General features: G+C 40.5%; 1 protein-coding gene and 1 long non-coding RNA gene across 7 annotated transcripts in view; one reads left to right on the forward strand and one right to left on the reverse strand.

Moving 5' to 3' along the window:
• Positions 1-22350, forward strand: part of FAM189A1 (family with sequence similarity 189 member A1) — a 480984-nt gene that overhangs the window by 322345 nt on the left and 136289 nt on the right. The gene's annotated exons all lie outside the window — the stretch shown is intronic.
• LOC116590464 lies at positions 14785-22338 on the reverse strand. 4 transcript variants are annotated; one of them, XR_004285621.1, is made up of 5 exons: positions 22253-22327; positions 20691-21129; positions 18726-18853; positions 17851-18078; positions 14785-17324 (listed from the first exon to the last, which is right to left on the reverse strand). It is a non-coding gene; the product is annotated as an uncharacterized LOC116590464 (long non-coding RNA). The 4 variants fall into 4 exon arrangements; XR_004285619.1 differs by having other exon boundaries at positions 14786-17324; positions 20691-20956; positions 22253-22338; XR_004285620.1 differs by lacking the exon at positions 22253-22327 and having other exon boundaries at positions 14787-17324; positions 18726-18776; positions 20691-22150.

The following is a 22350-nucleotide window of genomic DNA, read 5'->3' on the forward strand; positions in this document are numbered from 1 at the left end:
GTCTGAGGATCTTCATGTACTAACCCTGTTGTCTTGTCCCTCTCTTTTCCCTTCTGGGGGTCTGGCTCTAGCAACCTCCTCTCAGCCCCTGGGGGCCAATGCATCATGTGGGCACCATGCATTCCTCTACATTTAGCACAGGGAGAGTGGCAGGCCCTGGAGTGTGTCCCTGGAAGCTCTCTGCTTCCCTCACAGGTCCCAGAGCTGCAGGCAGGCTGGTTGCCTCGTTGCTAAAGACTTCCTCTCCCACGGATGAGAAATTGTCCCTCAGCTCACTCTGACCTGTGCTCCAAGAATAGGAAAGCCCTGCTACGTTTGCCATTTCCTGAGTAATTGTAAATAAGACATTCAGTCTCCTTGTCGGGAAAAAAAAAAAAAAGCATAATGTTTTCTATCAATCACTACATTGGAACCCTTTTCAAAAAGTCACAGCATTTTAATATAATTTTGTACTTAAGGAACTTTTGTGTCTGAGATCTGGCCCTTTTCGTTTCTATGTGGTTGTTCTAGTTTCCCAGGTAACAAATAGCAGTAACAGGATCTGCATCTAGGAAATGTTTTGTGGAAGTCTCCTTGTCTGTCAGCCAAACCTTTGAAGGACTCTGAACTTGGTCCCCACATCAGAAGAGACAGTGTTCTTCTCGTTTCTCCATGGTGGGTGCCCGGGGCAGGCTCCTCCCCCACCGTTGATCTGCCACAGCAGGACAAGTACAGTTACGTGCCTGGGCTTCCTCCGTTCCCCTCCACCTTGGCTCAGTGGAATTGCCCTTTATCAGCAGGGTGTGGGCTGTGGTTCAAGGCAGGGAGTTGGTTGAGTTTTGGCTCTGGCCACTAAATGTTTGGGCCTGCCCCCACATTCCACATGTTCTTTGAACTTCCAGAACCCTGGCAATACCTGCTTCCAGGATTTGCTAGTCTTGCTGTGCCCTTCCTGCTTCCACCTATTTCTTCTTTCCTGGTCCTTACTCCTTGCTGTCAAGGCTCTGAGCTCTGGTGTCTTTGCATTGACTGTCCCTCCAGAAGGCTCTTATTCCACTGTGATTCAGGACATCCTCTTTGACTCAGGCATCTGGGCTAGGGGTCAGAGGCTTTCACTGTCAGCCTCAGGCTTCAGGGCTCCCTGGTGACCATATGAAGCAGGCAGGGAATGGAGGCCAGGCTGTAGGGACCACCGAGATCCCCTGCCCAGCATCTCTTTCCTGTCCTACAGTTACCGCAAGAGCTCCCTGTCCAGACAGCATGAATGTATTGATTTGGATGTGGCAACTAGCCCCTGGTAGACTGGAGAATCCTACTCCTCAGAATATCTGGACTTAGCTCAGGGAGTCCCACAGGCAGCCTGTCCCCATTGGCAGAGTTTGAAATGTGCTGTTCAGCACTGCCCACTTTTGCGCTTCCCAGTGTGTGATGAAAGCCATGCTCCAGGGAGAGAGCAAAGCCGAAGACAGAGATATGGGCTTCTATCACTTATAGCCCAAAGGCCTACCTACCTAATACATATGTCCACCTCTGTTTTCTACCCTCTTCAATAGTGTTTGCCCCATGAGGATCTTAATCGAGAAAAAGCATCATGATAAGCAATGGTGGTTGTGCTGTGAATCATACAGATCCTGCCTGCTGGTGTGTTTTGTGAAAGCATCATTGATACAGGGTCTCTCAGAGAGATTCTATCTGTATTCATTGATACAGGGTCTCTCAGAGAGATTCTATCTGTATTCATTGATACAGGGTCTCTCAGAGAGATTCTATCTGTATGCATCACTGCAGTAGAGAAAGCATCATCATTGTGCTTTAATACAAAGTAGTTGTGAGAAGCAGGAAACTTTGTTTTTTATCTTGTTTTCCATGGCGAATGTATTTGACCTGTGTTTGGCACTTTTATAATCATGTATTCGAGGGAATACATAAGAGTGGAAAAGAAGTGAGAAATGAAAGAAGTGTTATCCTCCCTCGCTATGTTTCTTTTTAGACCAAGATGTCCAGCTACACAGTGGTGAACCTCTGTGGTTTCCAGTCCCCAAATACATCTCTCCATTATGTTATTGTATATTTTTGTGTTTGGGAACATAATCATGTTAAAAGTCATATATGAAATTAGGAACCAAAGCCTGTGATGGTTGGTATTCATATAGCGGTGAAATAACTTATTAAGGTCTTCAAAATACTGGCAAAATGATAGTCAGGCCTCAGCTAGGTATTCTTTGAGTGATACAGATGAGCTTTTTTTTTTTTTTTTTTAAGATTTTATTTATTTTTTTGACAGAGAGAAATCACAAGTAGATGGAGAGGCAGGCAAAGAGAGAGAGAGGGAAGCAGGCCCCTGCTGAGCAGAGAGCCCGATGCGGGACTCAATCCCAGGACCCTGAGATCATGACCTGAGCTGAAGGCAGCGGCCCAACCCACTGAGCCACCCAGGCGTCCCCAGATGAGCTTTTTTAAAAATATATTTTATTTATTTATTTGATAGACAGAGATTACAAGTTGCCAGAGAGGCAGGCAGGGAAAGAGGAGGAAGCAGGCTCCTCGCTGAGCAGAGAGCCTGAAGTGGGGCTGGATTCCAGGACCTTGGGATCATGACCTGAGCTGAAGGCAGAGACTTAAGCGACTGAGCCACCCAGGCGCCCTTACAGATGAGCTTTTTATTGAAGATGGGGAAATGGGATAGAAATTATAGCATTCAAGGTAATGTCGAGTTGTAGAAAAATGAGAAAACCATGAAATGGGAGCTTAGATTGTGCCCTGGTGTTTAAGTGGTAAACAGTTTCTAAGACCTCAGGGCTGCACTCTTTCTAGTTTTCAAAAGATAATAGTAACATTTCCTTTTGTTCTTTTCGCTGACATTTTAAATGAACTTTGAACTTCTGGGAAGAAAAAAACTCTATATGAATCTAAATGTTTTGTTATTTGGATGTTCCTGAAGGCAGGGATGTGAATGGGGCAAAAATTAGAGGTTTGGTTTAATCTGTATAATAAGCAGTTAGACCCATACCCACGGTACCCCCCCGAGTCCCAAGCTGAGACTGTATAGCTATGAAGTTGTCACTCTCCAAGAGTAGACAGAGGTTGCACCAGGGAGACATTAGGGAGAGCTGGAGAGATGACAGGTACAGCTAAGGCAGGAGAGCGATGCCTATGGGGATGAGTCAGGATGAGCTAATCTATGCTGCAGTAACAAAACAGACAAACAAAAAAGACCTTGAAATTTCAATGGCTCTACATAACAAAGTTTGTTTCTTGCTCACAAAGTGTCTCATATGAGCTGAGCAACTCCTCCGGGCAGTTTTCTTCTGTGCAGTTAGAGAGGTGTTGAGACTGCTTCTGTTTGTGTCTGTACCATCTTATCCATGATCCCCACATAGCTGCCTAGGGAGAAGAAAGGGGGAGGGGTGTCCCCTGACTGTTAAGTGCCTCAACCCTGTTGTGTTAAGCACAACTCTGCTTCTCCAGACTTGGCCACATGACCCATCCCATCTTTGAGGGATGCTGGAGCTCCTGCAGCACACATGGATGTTCTAGGGACACAAACTGTCTCTGTCATATAGGATTAAATGAGGGTCTGGGGGAGAAGGGTGAGGGTGTGCCTCCATTGGCCATCTCACACTCCCTCTTTGCAACTCCCAGAGCACTAACTGCTAGTCCCAACCATCCTTGGGCTGAAGCATGAGGATTCCTTTCCATAGAAATCCACTGTCCAGGGAGAGAAGAAAAGGTCTGGGGAGGTAGGGGAAACCATTAGTGAGGCCCACTGGTAGACAAGCTCCTGCTAAGCATAGAGAGAGCTTCAGTTAACATTTCAGTGCCTTTTATGTGGCCACTCTTAAATAGGATTTTATTGAGCACCTTCTGTGTGCCAGGAAATGTTCTGGATGCTGAGGATAGAGCAATGAAAAAGAAAAAAACAGACAAAATTCCCATTCTTGTGAAGATTTATTCTAGTTCAGGGAGATAGAAAAAAAAAGGTAAATAAATCATATGCCACATGCAGGTAAGTGTTAGAGTAAAAAAGGAAAACTAGGAAACACATAAGAAATATGAGGACTGAAGGGCTATTTGATAGAGTGGTGAGAGGTGCTCTCCTGTTGCTGGAGACCTGAAGGAGGTGAGAGTGAGCTGTGTGATCTATTGATCCATCGACTAAGGCCTAGGAGGGGGCGGGGTTGGAAAACTGTCCAGGCAGAGGGAATAGCCAGTACAGAGCATACTCTGGGAGCAGCAAGGAGAGGTAGGGCTGGAGGCGAGTGTCTGAGGGGAAAGTAAAAGGCCTTGAAGTTAGAGGTGCTGCTGGGGGCTTTGCTGGTGTGGATGATTTAAAGGACTTTGCCTCTTACCCTAAGTAAGGTCAGGACCTCTGTAATGGTGAGCAGAGAAAAGGCTTTTAAGAGGGTCCCTCTGGTACCCATATCCTGGGAGGGCAGGGCACAAAAGCAACAAAGAAAGAATGAGATCCATTCGTGTTGGTGCATTTAGGTGTGGTTCTTTAATTCTTGTTGCTGTATTGTGTTCTACGGTATGTATGTCCCACATTTTATTTATGTATTTTATTGTGGATGGACAGTTAGATTATTTCAATTTGGTGACTATTGCAAATAATGCTATGAACATTCACTTAAATATTTTTTTGTGCACTACCCAGAAGTAAAATTCTAGGGTACATGGGTTCAGCTTTAATAGATAATGTCCTATAATTTTCCATAGTGGTTGTTCCAGTTTATATTTTCCCCAGCAGAGTACAAAAGTTCCATTTTTTTCCATTATCAGCTATCCTTGGTGTTGCCAGTGTTTTTCCTTTGAGCCAATATGGTGGGTGAATCATGGTATCTCACTATAGTTTTACTCTGCATCTCCTTAATTATTAATGAGGCTGAATGCCTTTTCATATGTTTATTAGACATTTGGATACCCTCCTTCGTGAAGTACCTATAAAAAGCTCTTGCCCATTCTCCATTGTGTTGTAGGTACTTATTTGTTTTAAAGAGTTTTTATATATATTCCGGAAATAGGCCCTTCTTTTATCAAGTTGTTTGTAATTTGTCAGAAAGACACACACACATACACACACACACACGTAGATATACACCCACATATTATCTTCTTCCATTCAGGGGCTTGCCTTTTCATCTCATAATGATCTTTTTGGTGTCTAGATTAAAATAAAATTTTCCTACTCCAAGGTCATAAAGATTTTTTCCTCTGTTAACTTTAAATAGTCTTATTATTTCCCCTTTTGAATTTACAACTATAATTTACTGAGAGTTAGTTTTTTTATGATCCAAAAATATAGTTTTATTTTTCCACATAAATATGGATATATTTTTCCACATAATATCCAACTGACCTAGACCCAATTATTCGAAAGATAGTCTTCCGTCATTGCTGTGCAATATCATCCCTGTGATGTAGAAGTATTCTTGTATCTATGGATCTCTTCCTAGATTCTCTATTTGCTTTTTTGGTCTTTTTGTCTTTATCGTACATTCTCTTAAATAACTAAAACTTTGTAAGTAAATCTTGGTATCCAATAAAGTAAACACTTTATTCTTTAAGATTGTTTGGCTATTCATGGCCCTTTACATTCTTGTATAAATTTTGCAGTCAGCTTGTCAAATTCTACAAGGAAACCCTGCTAGAATTTCTGATGGGATTATAGTGGATCAGTAAATCAATATGGAGATAATTGACATTTTTACCACAGTGTGTTTTCCATCCTATGAATATTTATTTGGATCATCTTTAATTTCTTTTGATAATATTTTGTTTTATAAATTTCTGAGTAGAGATACTACATATTTTTCATTATCTATAAATCCTGTTTATCTACCCATCTTTAATTTTTTTGGCATAGTGTTGTGCATAGTGATCAGTTATCTCCTGCTGTGCCACAAACCACCTCAAAATGTCATGGCTTAAATACCTACAGTTTATTATCTCTGATGATTTTCTGGGTATTCTTTTTGTTTTTAAGATTTTATTTATTTATTTGACATACAGAGATCACAAGTAGGCAGAGAGGCTGGCAGAGAGAGGGGCAGGGGAGAAGCAGGCTCCCTGGGATCATGACTGAGCCAAAGGCAGAGGCTTTAACCCACTGAGCCACCCAGGTGCCCCTCTATAGGTATTCTGTTGGTCTTGCCTGGAGTCCCTCCTATGATGGTGTTCAGATAATGACTGGAAGATGCTTGGTGGTCGGTTCCAATAGCCTCAGTTACATACTCAGAACTTTGATGCCTCTCCTGTCATCACTTATTAGTCTGGGTGGGACATCTGTCCATGGCAAAGACAGCACTGTGAAAGGGAGTTTCCTAGGAGGACAAGCAGAAGATGCAGGGCTTTTCAGGCGTAGGCTCCAAAATCCACATGATGCAACTTCTGCCACACTCTGTTGTTCAAAACAAGTCACAAAGTTAGCCCATATTTGAGGGGGTGGAAGAATTGTCCCCACTTCTTGGTGGGAGAAGCAGCCACCCACATTATAGTACCAAAGTCTTATGGGACTCATCTTTGGGAAAATGTATCACATATGGCATTTATTTTAATTCCATTTTCTGTTTGTCATTGAAAAATGGAGACGAAACTGATTTATGCATGTGGATCTTATCTTCAACCACTTTGATAATTTGTTAATTCTAATGGTTTATCTGTACATTTTTTTTGAATTTTATACATATAGAATCATGTCATTTGAAAGAAAAAGACAATTTTGTTTTTTTCAATCTTTACAACTTTTACTCCTCATCTCAGAGGAACATTTTCAATACTTCACAATAAAGAGTGATGTTTAATGCAGATTATTTGCAGTGATAAATTAAGTTCCCTTCTTTTTCCAGATTTCTGAGTTTCCTGTTTTGTTTGTATTTTTTAAGATCATGAATAGATACTGAATTTTCTCCCTTGACTTTTCTTTTTTGAGATGACCATATGAAAGATATACTTTATTCTGTTAATACGGTGAATCACCTTGATTGACTTTTGAATGTTCAGCCAATTTGCTTTTCCTAGATTAAACTCAGCTTTCTCAATGCTGAATCTCTCGATTTTGTTTGTCAATGTTTTCTTCGGGGCTTTTGATTATATATTTGTGAGGGAGATTGGCCTTTTATCTTCATTTTTCTAAAATGTCCTTGTCAGCTTTTTATATTAAAGTTGTGATTTCTTTATAAAACACAATGGGAATAGTTCCTCTTTTTCTTTTCTGGAAGCATTCATTTAAGACTGATGTTATCTCTCATTTAAGCATTCAGTAGATTTCACTAGTGAAGTCTGGTAGGTTGGGCTTTTTGGGGTTTTTTTGAGGGAAAACTTGGAATTACAGATTCAGTAGTTCCCAGGACTGTTATAACCTTGTGCATTTTTTTCTTGTATAGGTATTGTTTGATTGTTTTCCAAGGAATTTGCCCATTTCATTGGTTTTCAAAAGTACCAGTGAACACCGTAACTCATATTCACATATCCTTTTAATATCTACAGGGATGTACCTTGCTGTTGATCATTCCTGTGTGAGAGCACAGTGAAGCTGGTTTTGCGAGTGTTCAGAGAAGTTGGAATCAATTGCTGATGCCAAGGCAGGGGGTATTGCAAGGACCTTACTGACCAGAAGAGCAAGCAAACAGGAAGAAGCATGTCCTACCCCTTGCCCCACTTTTCAGGCTACCCCATTGCTCCTTATTAGAAGAACCCAACAGAAAGGCATCTAACAGAAGAAAAACATAACTTTCAGAGATCCAACCCCAGCACGAGAGAGCAGTGGATTTGGAGCAGAGTGATCATACCTTAATAAATAGCACACCCTCCCACTGAAGTATCTTCACTGTCCTCTTGATCTCACTCTGCCTGGACAAGACCCTTAGAATCATTTTTCCTTATATTCCATCTCCTGCCTCTTCTTATTCCTGGGATATGCTGAGATTGTTTGGGCCCAGGCTTTTACCAAAATCTTCCTTTTTCTACTTTGAGAATCATGATGAACAAATGTAGTATCATTTACATTCACGTTGTCATTGTCCATTGAGATTTTAAAATAAATATTGTAAGATTTGTCCTAATGCTTATTAAAGTATCTTCACGTCCCATAGGTCCCTGTTTGATTTGGTTCTTTGGTGACAGTATACTGGAGTATTCTCAAAGAGGACACCTGGGGCACCTGCTTCCCACTCTGCAAGGCCCATAATCTTTCCCTTTGCACTCACGTAATAATAGCTTGCCTGTGTAGAGAATTTTGGTTTACAAGTGGGAAGTGGGATATTAGACTGATTGTTTCTAGAAACAATTGAACTCTTTTTGTGTGGAAGCTTGTACAACTTTTCTATTCTTGAAATTCAGAAATTTTAGCAAGGATGGGGCTAAATTCTGCCTTTGAAGAGCCCTTTCAAATCTGAAGACTTGAGTTGCATTTCCTTTTATATGGTTTCTTTGCTTATTCTGTCATATGTTTTTTCTCCCAAACTTCTGTGATTTATATAATATTGCCTCCTTCTCTGCCCTTCATCTCTTGATATTTCCCCTGTGATTGATTTTTATTCCATTAACTTCTGTCCTGTACTGTGTGACACATCTTTCACTTGAACCTTTTAAATAAGTGATTTGGTTTTCAGCAGGGACTATTCTCTTTTATAGTACCTCTCCTAGAATTTTAAATTTAAAAAACGAGAATTATTCTGTTCTAGAAGCATTTTATTGTGCTCTAATAACATCTCCTTATGTGTTCTCATTATGTTTTTATTTGATAGTCTATTTATGTTTCTTCTATTTGTTCTGCTCCATAGTAGCCATCTGTTCTGGAATTTGGCTCTCTCCTTTCTTTAAACCACTGTGCTTCTTCAGTGTACATGTGAGTTTGCTCTGCCTGATCATTTTTCTAGGAGTTCCCCCAGTGCTGGTTTGGGCTTAGCTGGTGGCTATGGCAAGATCCCCTTTAAGGCCATGAAAGAGTAACAGGAAGAGATGGAGGCAGATAGGGTGGGACTGTTTTCCCTCTGTGGGAAAGGGGCAGCTGGGCTGGCAAACTACATTGTCGCACTTTAGGTATGGCAGAGGGCGGGGTAGGAATAGAGATGGTGTCCATTTTCAGAATCAGATAGAGCTAGATTTTCTTCAGACCTACACTGCAACTTCTCTGTCAATGGAGACAGCTGGCCAACACCTCAGGTAGGTCATATGGGCTCCCTCTCTCCTGCTCAGAGGCCCCTGGGTTTCCAACTCTGGCTTGGAATAGTTGCTTCTCACTCTGAGCTCTTCCAGAGATGCAGCTTCTCCATACTATCTTTGGTCTGTAGAGTCACTGATTTTGGCTCTCTGTGCTAAGTGCATGTACCCTTATCAAAGGCCAACGGGAGCAGTAGTAGGTCAGCCTCTGGACACACCTCCACCCCAGGCATCATCAGATGCAGGAGAGAACATGTGACTAGCTGGCCATCCTGGGACTCTCAGAGCTCAGCTGTCTCCTGGTCTTCATTATATTACTAATAGTTATAGGTAGGAAACAAGGCTAGACTTGGGGATGCTGCATGAGTCCACACAGTCAGGACATATTGGCACTCCTGAAAACCTCCAGACCCTCAGGTTATAACTTCCTGTCTTCTCTTTCCAAGAAAACTGGGAACGAAGTCTGTAGCATAGAGTAGGGCTTTAGGGGTCAGGGACCAGTATAGGCCAAGTGGCAGAGAACTGAAGATTCAGTCTCCTGGAAGATGGCCTTAGAAAGCTAAAATGCCAAGTCCATCAGGCAGGTAGAGAAATGACCCTGCTTGAAACAGTGAATTGAGTGATGGGAAGTTTGTGATATCCTTTGAAGTTCTAGTGTATAGTGAGAGTAAACTCCTCAGCAGGTACTCAAAAGGAACCACTGGCTGATGGGCGTCACTGAGGCTAGGGTGAGATCCATGAAATATAAGGACATATCTACAGGACTTCCAAGCAAATTCTGCTTTTCGAACTTACAGATTCCAGATATCGGGGCAAATCATAGCTCCTCCACCTTTGCAGGTCCTCAATAACATCTATATGTCTTTTTGCCATAGAGAGGGCGGCTGACTGCCAACTTGCAGTCTTGTACCGCAACCTTCAGCAGTATTTCAATCTATAGATCTCAGAGTTAGGTGAAGGGGGTTGGCACATGGCGGATAACTGGGAGCCCTGGCTTCACCAGGTGAAGTGTGAACAACCAACTGATACATTCCCTTTGCTGGGATTCTCTTGTTTACAGATGTCAGCTGAGATGCTTTGGGCTCTAAGTTACATAAAACCCAATTCACAAAACCTTCAATGACAAAGGACATAAATTTTCTCAAATCACAAGTTCAAAGGTGGGCTGCTCCAGAGTTAGTTGGTTCAGCAGCCCAGAGAAGTCATCTAAGATCCAGATTCTCTCTAGCTTTTCATTCTACCAGTTTCAATATGTTGATGTATCAGTTTAGTTCTGCTCATGGTCACTGGATGACTGCCACTGCTTGAGGCATTACATGCAGATATAAAATGTCTAGTAGAAGAGGAATTGTTTTCCTGTGAACCTCTTTTTGAGAGCAAGTAAACATTTTTCAGATGCCCCGCCCCCCACATATCACCAAAATATTCAGTATCTCATTAGCCAGAACTGGGCCAATGTCCACTCTTAAACCAGTCATTTGTTATGTGGGCTGTATAATTTTCTTATAAATTTAGAAAATATCACCCTTGAGTACAATTAATCAAATGAACAAGTGAATGGATGTTAATATTAAGTAGCAATTGAGTTGGGCTGAATTTCTGTAATTTGTACCTGATAATCACACCTGGGCACAAAGGATTAAGCATAACAGATATATCCACATTAATTACTGTGTGAAGTTTCACAATATATAGTAATATACCCAGAGTAATCCAGAGTAATAACCACACTGAATTAGGTAATTTGCTTAGAAATAGATGTGAAGGGAAAAGAAAACATGCGTGAGTAGTATGAACCAATGGTAATTAGAAACAATTGAGCAGCTCAAGAAAATTGCACAAGCACATTTTTAATGACTGATTGGATCCCAGGAAACAGTTAATTAGCTAACATTTGCTTTTCCCACACCACCTCTCTCAAGCCTGTGAGATTAGTAAAATCTGAATTAAAAAAAAAAAATCACACTTCTCAAGAAAGATGCCCTGGTTTATCCATCCAGAAGACAGTCCATCTTCAAGAGGCAGGAGCCCTTCAGAAAACCGAGCTCCTCTGCCTCTTGTGCATTTAGGGCTGTCCTTCCCACAGTGGATTCCTAGTTGTGGGAAGCAACACTGCAGCCAACCAGCTGGGTCAGACATGTAAGTAGGCAGCAGGTACCCCTCTGCTCTTTCTTCCTTCCTGGACGCATATGATTCTCAGCTTAGGTGTGGGGCTTTATCTCTTCCTTGAATCACTTTTCTCAACCACAGCACTGATAGATGTTTGCCGTTTAACATATTTTTTATTTTCATGCCTAACTTTATTTTTATTATTTTTTTTTTAGTGTTCCAAGATTCGTTGTTTATGCACCATACCTAGTGCTCCATGCAATACGTGCTCTCTTAATACCCACCATTAGGCTCACCCATCTCCCCACACCCCTCCCTTCCAAAACCCTCAGTTTGTTTCTCAGAGTCCACAGTCTCTCATGGTTCATCACCCCATCTGATTTCCCCCCAATTAGCATATTTGTATTTATAAAGTTGCCTTTTTCCCTGACATTAAAATGTGTGTTCTGTCTTACCCATTCTCTGTTTCTTCCTTCCCTAGGACTTATTTGTGCCTCCTTTTGTCCAAATGAGATCAAACTTGTTTATTGCCTGGAATGCCATTCTTAATATTTTCTTTGTTCAAGGCTTCTGAAAGCTCCACTAGCAGCCAAAACATCTCCTGCACATGCAAGGAAAGCCTTAGAGGATAGGGAACTAAGGTTCCTTTAATATTGAGTTTCTCAGGGTACCTTCTTAGAGAACTAGTAACTTTTTAACAAATGAGGTGGCCAACTTCTCTGTTTAGCAGGGTTGTTAGATATGCCCTAAATGATTTGCAAGTTTTCATGGAAATAGGATAGCATTCAGTCTTTTAATGCTGGTAGACAAGTAAACAGAAGTGAGAGTTCTGGTTGAGTGCAGATTTTGCTCATTTGAACAGTTTTCATACTAAGAAAAGCAACAATTATGCCTTTTTGTCCAGGTGAGTGAGAGTCCAAGTTAGAGAAAGGGTTGCCCATGTACAAAGGACAGAGCATCTGACTTTCTGTTTCCCCTAGGTAGGAAGATACTTTACATCAATTCTTAGTCTTTGAAAATACTCATTTTCTGTATTAACTGAAAAAACGATTGTCACTGTTCTTCGTTGTCTTCTTTTACAGTTAAGATTATCTTTTTCTACCAGATGGGCAGCCTTTCAGAAGGTCCACTTGAAATCTGGTCAGCCAAATGAGTGGACAGAACCCCAAGATCGATGAGGTGACATGTCTCCCCATAATCATGCTCGCACTGGATTTTTTTAAGTTTCATGATCCTGATAGGGTTCTTGTATAGAACCTCACTCTTCCCAGCTGTCATAATTAAGACAGGGTGGGAACCAAATTCAGTTCATTTAATGGAATGTAGCTTAGTAAAGTGATGACATCAGGGTAAGAGAGATCATGTCAAGGTTGGGCCCAATCAGGAGCACATGTGTACCTTAAATTGTGTGTGACTTGCTTATTAATCCATTGTATGTGTCTGAACCGCTTTTGGGGGGGAGGGTGGGAGGCTGCTACTTTATTTTTCATTGCAGTAGATCTTGCCTTCAGTTCAGGGTTATATGAAGAAATAAAAAATAAGCTTGTAAAACAAAGAAGGTTTTAGTTTAAAATCATGTATCATAAATACACCTTTTCATAAATACATACTTTTGCAGATGTTAACTGATTTTGCATTTTTGTGAATATCCTGAATTAAGTTATACGTATTGCACTAGGCTTAATTCAAATGCTATTTTCATAGTGAGGTCGGTATGTTTCGATACCATAGATCTCTTTGAGAGAACAGGTACTTGTTCTTGCTCATGAGCAGGTCGATCCAATTCTGAAAGGATCCCGATGCCTGCATGATTGACTTTATGACCTATCTTTTAATTTTGCTCTCCTCTCAAGAATACCCAAGGGCCAAGGCAACCCCCCAAAGCCTACCTTTCTCTGGTGTCTCTGTTACAGGATGGCAGGAAGCAGGAGAAACAAGCCCCCATTTCTTCAAGATATTTTGCTGCTGTTAAAGATTCATTCCCACAGAGTAGTTTTAAATGGAGACCTCCACTTGTCCTAGAAGTTACAGAATTGTGTCGCTTAAGGAAAAATGGAGACAAGTTAGGAAATTTATTGTTTTACCAGCATATGCTCTGGGAAGCTCAGGATGGTCCAGCATACTGACATCTAATAAACGAGGAACCAGGTATTTCTTTAAATGGTACTTTCAGGAGGGGCTTTCTATTTCCTTTTTAACACGTGTGTATGATTTCTGATTTAGAATTCTTTTATCTAAATACATACACACACACACACATACACACGTATTTTATTAGAGAGAAAGAGAGAATTCTAAAAGAAACCACACCCTGTGCAGAGCCTGATGCAGAGCACAATCTCACAAACCTGAGATCATGACCTGAGCCCAAATCAAGAGTTGGATGCCTAACTGAGCCAACCAAGTGCCCCTCAGAATTCTTTCATATATTAATAGTGTTTTACAGCTGAAAAGAGTTTGCCTAACTCACCCCTACCTTTTTGCAGGTGAAGAGGCTGAGACCTAACCAGTGAGAGGTCTTCCAGGACCCAGAAGAAACTGGTGGCCGAGGAAGGATGAAACTATGTTCCATAAACCATGTAGCATAAAAATGTTCATTAATTGCCCAAAATAGAAACATTTTTGTGCTAATGGCAAAAATCACTGTTTCAACAGTAGACTCTGCTCCATTCTAGTTTAACTTTTTAATTACAAATTCTTTCTGTTGCTGTTGATCCAGAAAGTCTGGGTGTCTTGACTGCATCCATTCAATGGTTCTCACTACTGTTTTCTTTTTCTGTTTCACTTCATTATACTTCAGAAGGAAAAAATTATTCAAGATTCTTCAGCTTGACCTTCTTTGGGTTCTTTTTAAAACAGGTTTATTAATATACTTGTTTACAGTATACAATATATTTTTTAGCATACTTCAGAGTTATGCAACCACAATTATCTAATTTTGTCACATTTTCAATCATCCCAAAAAGAAATCTCATACCCTTTAGTGTTCATTCCCCATTCCCCAGAATAAAACTGTGTTCCACAGAAGCTGTACCACTTTACATTCCCACCAGCAATATCTGAGGTTTCCAATCCCTCTGCCTCCTTGCTAACCCTTGATATTATCTGCCTTTTTTGTTTATAGCCATTCTGGAGCGTGAAGTGGTAGATCATTATGGTTTTGATTTGGATTCCCCTAATGACTAATTATGTTGTACATTTCTTCATGTGATTAGCCATTCTTACATCTTTGGAGACATGTCTATTCAAATCTTTTGCCCAGTTTTACAACTGAATTTCTGTCATCTTCTTATGTTCCAAGAGTTGTTTTATTTTCTGCATATGTGTCCCTTATTAGATACATGATTTGCAAACAATTTCCCCTAGAGTGTGTAGACTGCCTTTTCAAATTTTTTTTTAATATTTTATTTATTTATTTGACAGAGAGAGAGAGATCACAAGTAGGCAGAGAGGAAGGCATAGAGAGAAGACAAAGCAGGCTCCCTGCCGAGCAAAGAGCCCGATGTGGGGCTCGATCCCAGGACCCTGAGATCATGACCCGAGCCAAAGGCAGAGGCTACACCCACTAAGCCACCCAGGTGCCCCAACTTTTTCACTTTCTTGCGTATCCTTGGACACAATTTTTTAACATTGATGAAGTACAACTTACAAATCTTCTTGTTTATCACTTCTGCTTTTAGTCTCTTATCTAAGAGGTCATTGACAAACCCAAGGCCATGAAATTTGCTCCTGTGTTTCATTCTAAGAGTTTTATGGTTTTAATTCTTACATTTAGGCCCATCTTCTACTTTGAGTTAATTTTGTATGTGGTATGAGGTCAGGGTCCAATTGATTCTTTTGCATGTGAATATCCATTATCCCAGCACCATCTCTTTTTACCCCCATTGAATTACCTCGGTCCCTCTTTCTAACCATGGATGTATGGATTTACTTTTGCACTCTCACTTCTGCTCCATTGCTCTCTATGTGTATCAGTTTACCAGAGCTGCCATTACAAACTACCACAGACTGGATGGCTTAAACAACAGAAACTTATTTTCTAACAATCTGGAGGCTAGAAGTGCAAGATCAAACTGTTCATTAGTGTGGTTTCTCCTGAGCCTCTCTTCTTGACTTGCAGACCACTGCCTTTTCACTCTGTCCTCACATGGCCTTCTCTCTGTGTGCACACATGCCTGGTGTTTCTTTCAGGGGTGAAGAAGAATGGTGTCCTTCTGACGGCATCAGTCTTATTGGATTAGCAGCCCTCTCTAATGACCTCATTTTAACTTTACCCATTTAAAGACCTTATTCCCAAATTCAGTCACATTCTGAGGTACTAGGAATTGGGACGTAAACTTATAAATTTGAGGAGGAGGGAGACACAATTCATCCCATAACAATATGTTTATGCTTGGGCCAGCTTTGATTAACATAGTGTTGTAGTAAGTTTTAACATATTGTAGAAGTGTGAGGAAATGTGAGTCCTCCTGTTCTTTTTTAAGTGTTCTGGCTATTCTGTCTCTCTTGAATTTCCTTATGAATTTTAGGATCAGTCTGTCAATTTCTGTACAAAATGCAGCTGGAATTTTGATAGGGATTGTCTTCAATCTGCTTTATATATTATTAGATTTAATTTGCTACTATTTTGATAAGGATTTTTGCATCTGTGTTCATAAGGGATGTTGGTTTGTAGTTTTCCTACTGTCTGGTTTTGGTATCAAGATAATACTGGACTCAGAATGAGCTGGGAATTGGCTTTTCAGTTTTCTGAAGGAGTTTGTAAAAAGTTGGTTTAAATTATTTTTAAAAGAATTTTGGTAGAATTCACCAATGAAACCACCTGGATCTGGATTTTTCTTTGTGGGAGGTTTTTAAACTACTAATTCAATCTTTCTTTGTTTTAGGCCTACTTATATTTTCTGTTTCTTCTTGAAACCTGTGACTTTCAGGAATTTTTCCATTTCACCAAATTTATCTGATTTATTGTTTTCTATTGCTCATAGCATTCTAATTTTTTTCAAGGTTGGTAGTGATATCCCCTCCTTCATTCCCGATTTTATTAATTTGGGTGTTCTTTCTTGGTCAATGTAGCTCTTTTGTCAGTTTTACTGCTTCTCTAAATTCTTGGGTTGTCTTTAATGAGCCATTTTCTTATTTCACCTGTGCCAGGTTCTGCACTTCTTTCATTCCTCTACAGTTCATGCTGCTAGAGTTAATGGTAAGTAGGCTGGCAGGTGGCCAGAGGCCCAGAAGTTTCTGGCACAGCAGACTTTGCTTTTATGAGCCACTGTGAATCAAAGAACACACTGTTTACATGTCTCCTGAGGCACCATGATGTGGCCTCTTGGAGTCCAGGCTGAATGGGCTTGAAACTGCTCAAGGCCTCTCCCAACATCAAGGCTTGATAGCATTTGACCTTCCAGTAAGGCTTCCTCTGAGGGCAATTAGTCAGCAGCCTGGACAGGCTCTTGAAGAACTACCCTCAAAGCTGTAGGCTCTCTCAGAAGAGAGACCTGGCTTTCTGCCAGCTGAATACCCACAAGTACAATATGATCTTGGGTCTTCCCAGTCTTTGGGAAGGGGCAGGCTTTCTCCTTACCAGGTACCCAAGCGCTCTCTTGCATCTCAGAGAGGAAGAAGCCTGTACACTCTCCTTTGCAGATTTTGGAGCACCCATGGCTTTTGTGTACTCTCCAGCCTTGAACGCATACCTGCTTTTGTTGCTTATTTAGCTCAAGGGAGCTCAAGGGATGGAACCAGGAAGGAGAAGGGCCCAGAGACAAGGGGTCTGTGCATACCCACCATCTGTCCAGGATTCCTACAGCCATCTCTGAATATTATTTCTGGTTTTCAGTTTGTAATTGTTATCTTCTTCAGGACCACCAGTTATGTATACATGTGAGGTTTTTCTTGTCTGCCTTCAGTATTTTCATTTCTTTCTCATTCACTTCTTTTATTCTTAATCCATTTCAATTTGTTCATTTTTCTCCAAACAGCTTATCTGTCTTGCCCCTCTCTGAGTACTAGCCTTGTCCATTCTCCTCCTTAGTGTCCTTGCCCTGTGAGTATACCTCTATTGTAGGTGACAGTGAAACCTACAAGAAAAGAATGAGATTTCTGTCACCTTGAAAGGTGCGGCAAAATGCTTTGTGTTAAAAATGGAGAACACAGCTACTCTAGAATAACAAATACTTTAAGATAAGTTCTAGGTTGTCTGAAACTTCTTTCTTCAGTGTTAAATCACCAGATTAGCTCATATGTACATTCTACATGGAAAAGCGGTCTTTCATGATTTCTACTTTGGCCTTATTGCTAGCAGTTAAAATCATAAGAGCATTTCTCAACCACAGATCATGCCCAGAAATAGTAAAAATGCCAAATTGTATTGAGATCACCTCTCATTGTGTTCAATAACCTTATAGGTAATATTCACTTTGTATAGCTCCATTCTCTTGAAACCAAGTCTCATTCCTTAATACCTACTCTTCTCCTGCTTAATTGAGTTTGGATACTGTTTAGCCAGAATTTTTCAGGTTTCAAGGGAAAAGAACCAATTGGAAGCAGATAAAGCAAAAGGTGATTTGACTTGCTTCCCTAAGTAGTTATCCCCAGGAATCTGACCTTGAAGTTGGGACCCAGGAATTCAAATGGCAGCATTAGGACTATTTCTCCATCTCCTTAGATCTTTGAGTTGGCTTCACCATGAGGCAGGCTATGTCCAAGCAAAGGCAAAGGTGGCTAGGCTTACGTCACCACTCCGCTTCTTGGCTTGGAGAAAGAACTTATGTGAACCTCTGAAAGGATGCTGACTGGACTTCTGAACCAGTCGCTGTGGCTGGTCTGAATCTCCTGCACCCAGGAAAGAAAGGGAGAGCCTTAACATGGTCTCGTAGAGGTTGGAAGAAGCATCTTTTCCTAAAGGAGAAAAGATGCAGTGCAAGAGGCAAAACAAGCAAACAAGAAACTTACTGGCTACTCTTGAGACCTTATGTGTCTATAATTTTATAATTTACTAGACCTTAATGATTTCTGTAAGTAAAAGGCCCTGTGTAACTGGAAGGTTTTTATTTTTTGAAAAGAGTCTAATAAGGTGTTTCTGGACCAAATGGCTGCAATGCTTAGAAAGAGCTTTCTCCTCAAGCTCCACCTCTCCAGCCCCTTCAACCAGCTCTGTTGGTGGAAGCCCTGTTGTCATTTAAAGTGTTCTTCCATGAGGGACAAAGTGTTATTGAGGAGTCCTATTGTGTGATTTAACCTGTACAGATCTTTTACAAATGAGTGGACACAAGGGATTTTATTGCAACCATTAATTATAGTATCTGGAATCCTTTTCCTCCTGTCTACTCACCAAAATAGTATCTGCCTCCCCCACTCCAACTCCTTTGCTCACATGCTGCACACTGTCCCACTTTCTTTGACTGGAAAAGGCAGAGAAGCTGCTCATATATGGTGGCTGCATGCTTTTATTATTGCTTTTCTCCCCCGAAAGCCCTTACCTGTTTTTTGCACTATGTGGTTGGCAGGAAACTTAAAATCTTTCTCTGGTTCTGCAAGAAACACCAGTGAATGAAGAGGAAAATCCAGTAGATAATAAAGATGATTAGAGCTTGTTGGCAGTCATTTGCTACCAAGGAGATGAAATAAAGCAATTAATTACTCAGAGACATCTAAAGAGCAACTGGTAACTGGTAGGCATTTCTTTGTTCAATGCATTCGAGATCTTAGCTAGCTAAATTCTGCCTCAAAGAATTTTTCTTTTTTTTTTTTTCTTTTGGGTCTAATAAAAGTATTAAGGTCATTAACAAAAACTGAAAATTTTTCTTTTTAAACCTCTTGTCTTGGGACACCTGGATGGCTCAGTTGTTAAGCACCTGCCTTTGGCTCAAGTCATGATCCCTGCATTGATTTCCTCCTCTCCCACTCCCCCTGCTTATATTCCCTCTCTCATGGTTTCTGTCAAATAAATAAATCTTAAACAAAACAAAACAAAAGCAAACAAACCCCACTTGTCTTTATTACTTCACTGGCTGAACAAAGTCACAAGTGTCATATTTAAGTCACACTGAATTTGCTGAAAATCTGAATGTGTACAACTGCTGGAGCATGGATGGTGTCATGGGAAGTTAAAATCATTGAGAACATATTTCTTTTTATTTTGTTTTATTTTTATTCATTTGACAGAGAGAGAGAAAGATCACAAGTAGGCAGAGCAGCAGGTGGGTGGTGGGGGGGGTCAGGGAAGCAGGCTTTTATCTCCCAAGCAAGACAATTAACACTGAATTTCATTTTTAAAAGAAAATAATTAATAGCATCTCGATAGATTTCTTTCCAGAACTTTTCCTCATTTTTGTGTGTATAAGTGTTTCATGTTAGTAAACAACATTCTACATAGAGCTTTGTAGAGTCCTCAGATATTTTCCTTAACATAAACCCTGTGGAAAGAAACAAACTTACCAACTTCTCTGCCCCAGACTCCAGCTAGGTACTTGACAAGCCTATCTCATTAGTTCCCTGATGCCTGGGTTATTAGAGTAGACCCCCCTTAACTGTGGTTTCGCTTTTCACTCTCAGTTACAATTGGTCAGCTGCCCTGTGCAAGCAGACAATCCTCCTGACTCCTCTCAGGTCAGTAACAGGCTAACACTACATCACAGTGCTGTGTCATTCACTCACTTCATCTCATCATGTAGGCCTTTTATCATCTCACATCATAAGAAGGGTGACATTTTGAGACAGACCATATTTACATAACTTTAATTAAATATACTGTTATAATTCTGTTTTGTTATTGTTATTCTTTTTCATCTTTAACTGGGCCTAACTGGTAAACTTTATCATAGGTATATGTGCATGATAGTAAAAAACAGTATATATCGGAATCAGTGGTATCTGCAGTTTCGGCATCCACTGAGGGTCTTGGAACATATTCCCTCGGGATAAGGAAAGACTATGGTAATCTCATTTTGTTGATCTGGAGACAGAAAGGAGTGTCCGTAGCTCCCCTGGGATCACAAAGTTTTCTAACGTAGGTCCATCTAACTCCATACCTTCGCTTTTTCAAGGACATCATATTTGTCTGGAAGGACGCGGTCTTCATTTAGGACCAGATCCACCACTTACTTGCTGTAGGATCTCAAACAGTTAATATTTTCCTCTGTGCCTCAGTTTCTTCCTTTGTGAGTAGAAAACCACCACACACAGGTCTTATAGGGTTGTCGTGGTGATTAAATGAAGTGCAATACATGTAGACCACTTAGAGTTTGACCCACAGTTACCTTTGTAATAACTGTCATCTGTTGTTTATGTATTATAATTACTGTCAGTGTTGTTATTACCATAATCACCACTACAGTTTTTCCCCAAACATCCTCGTCATTCTCAAATGAAGGGTGGTCTGGATGACTTCATGCAATGCCTAAAGTTCATTCAAATACTATTATTACATTTCTGTATTTTCTCACCTGTATTCTCCTGGACAGGGTAGAGAGGTGTTTTAACTAGTATCTTTTCTGACTTATTTTGAGTATAACAATCTGAATTAAGATGCTGCTGAAGGACACTGCAGATTTATACTGAAAATGCAGCCTAATTGTTGACAAAGGTTTTCATCTCATTTTCCATTTCTCTCTCCTCTGTCGGTTGCTGATTTCCTTCTCTCACTCCCTCCTTCTTTCTTTTTTTAAATTCAGGGTACAATTGATCCTTCTGGAGGGACCTCTGCAGAATTCTTGATTGCAGGAGTTTTAACAAAAGTCCAAATTTATAAGGAAGGAAAATGAAGCAGAGGAATTTTCATTGTAAAAGAAAAAAATAAAAAAAGAATGCCTTGATGATATATTTGTTTTTCTTAGTAAGCGTCTGTCATTAAGATGCATGCTTGAGGATATATTGTTGTTAGACCTTGTGTGGAACAGAAAGTTATTACTCATAGTTTCCCAGATCTTAGCCTACTTGCATCACAACATGGAATATCATTTTACATTTAGATTTGCAGTTCCAGGGCCATTATCAGATTGCATTTTCATATTGAATTACAAACAAAAATTTTATGTTACTAGCACTTAATGAAATTTTAATAGGGTTGTGTTTTGATGCCATTATTCAAATAATGTGTTTTGAATTGCTTTCCTTTGAATATATTTGCATTAAAGAGGAACTCAATTTGATTTGGTTCTTTGAAGTTTTCCCACTTTCTGGGCAGCTTTAAAAAGACAAAGTAGGAAATTCAGTTTCTTCTCTTCAAGACAGTAAATAGAAAAGGAACCCATTTGCTAAGATCTGCAGAAGTAATAGCAGCAGACTGCAGATGGCTTCAGTTAATGAAATGACTCATGTTGGCTATTAGAGCTGCACAATTAAAAATATATCTGTAAAGTGCACACATCACAGATTATGAAGAATGGCACTCCTGGGTTCTCTTTTCTTTCTCATTGGGCCCCAAGGCTAAGATATTAAAAATTAAGAAGATTTAATTTAAGAGATTCACATTATGGCAGCTCTTGATCAGTGATGCCCAAAATTAGATGGGGATCTCTTGAGGGATCACGTTTCTGTTTGCAGCCCTCTTCTTAGCCACTTCTGCTGAAATTGTGATTGCGGGCCCAAGGCAGTTTACGGGAGCAAGTGCTTTCCAAAAGACAGACGCGGGAAGACCTCACTGTAACGTGCTTTAGGGGGTGGTTCTGTCCTAGCTGTTGAGCAGAGGGAGTTTAATGCATAGACCGTAAATACTGAAAAGAGTGAAAACGCGGTTAAGAAGAGTCCTGGTTGCAAGGCAAGCTTGCTTTTTTACCACTCACTTTTAGACAACTCTTAGGGGCTGGCGGGTGAAGGGTTGTGTGGGTTTGAACCTAAGCCGAGGGGAGGGAGTGATCTGGGTCTTTTATTCTTCTTAACGTCGTTTTGTGTGGCAGGAAACGCTTCTGCCTCACCTTGACGCTCTCACCTTCCTCTTCACCCTACTTTTCTCCCACTTTCAGACTTTTTTGAAACTATTAGCGATTTTACCACTCTTAATACTCACTTTCTGCAGTGCTTGCCAGGGAGTGTGGTCCTGAACTTAGCCGCAGACTTAGGAGTTTCGGTTCCTCTTTGGGTGGTTTGGTGAGGACAACGCTCTAA

This window comes from Mustela erminea, chromosome 5 (genome assembly GCF_009829155.1).
Source record: "Mustela erminea isolate mMusErm1 chromosome 5, mMusErm1.Pri, whole genome shotgun sequence".
NCBI classification, from domain to species: domain Eukaryota; kingdom Metazoa; phylum Chordata; class Mammalia; order Carnivora; family Mustelidae; genus Mustela; species Mustela erminea.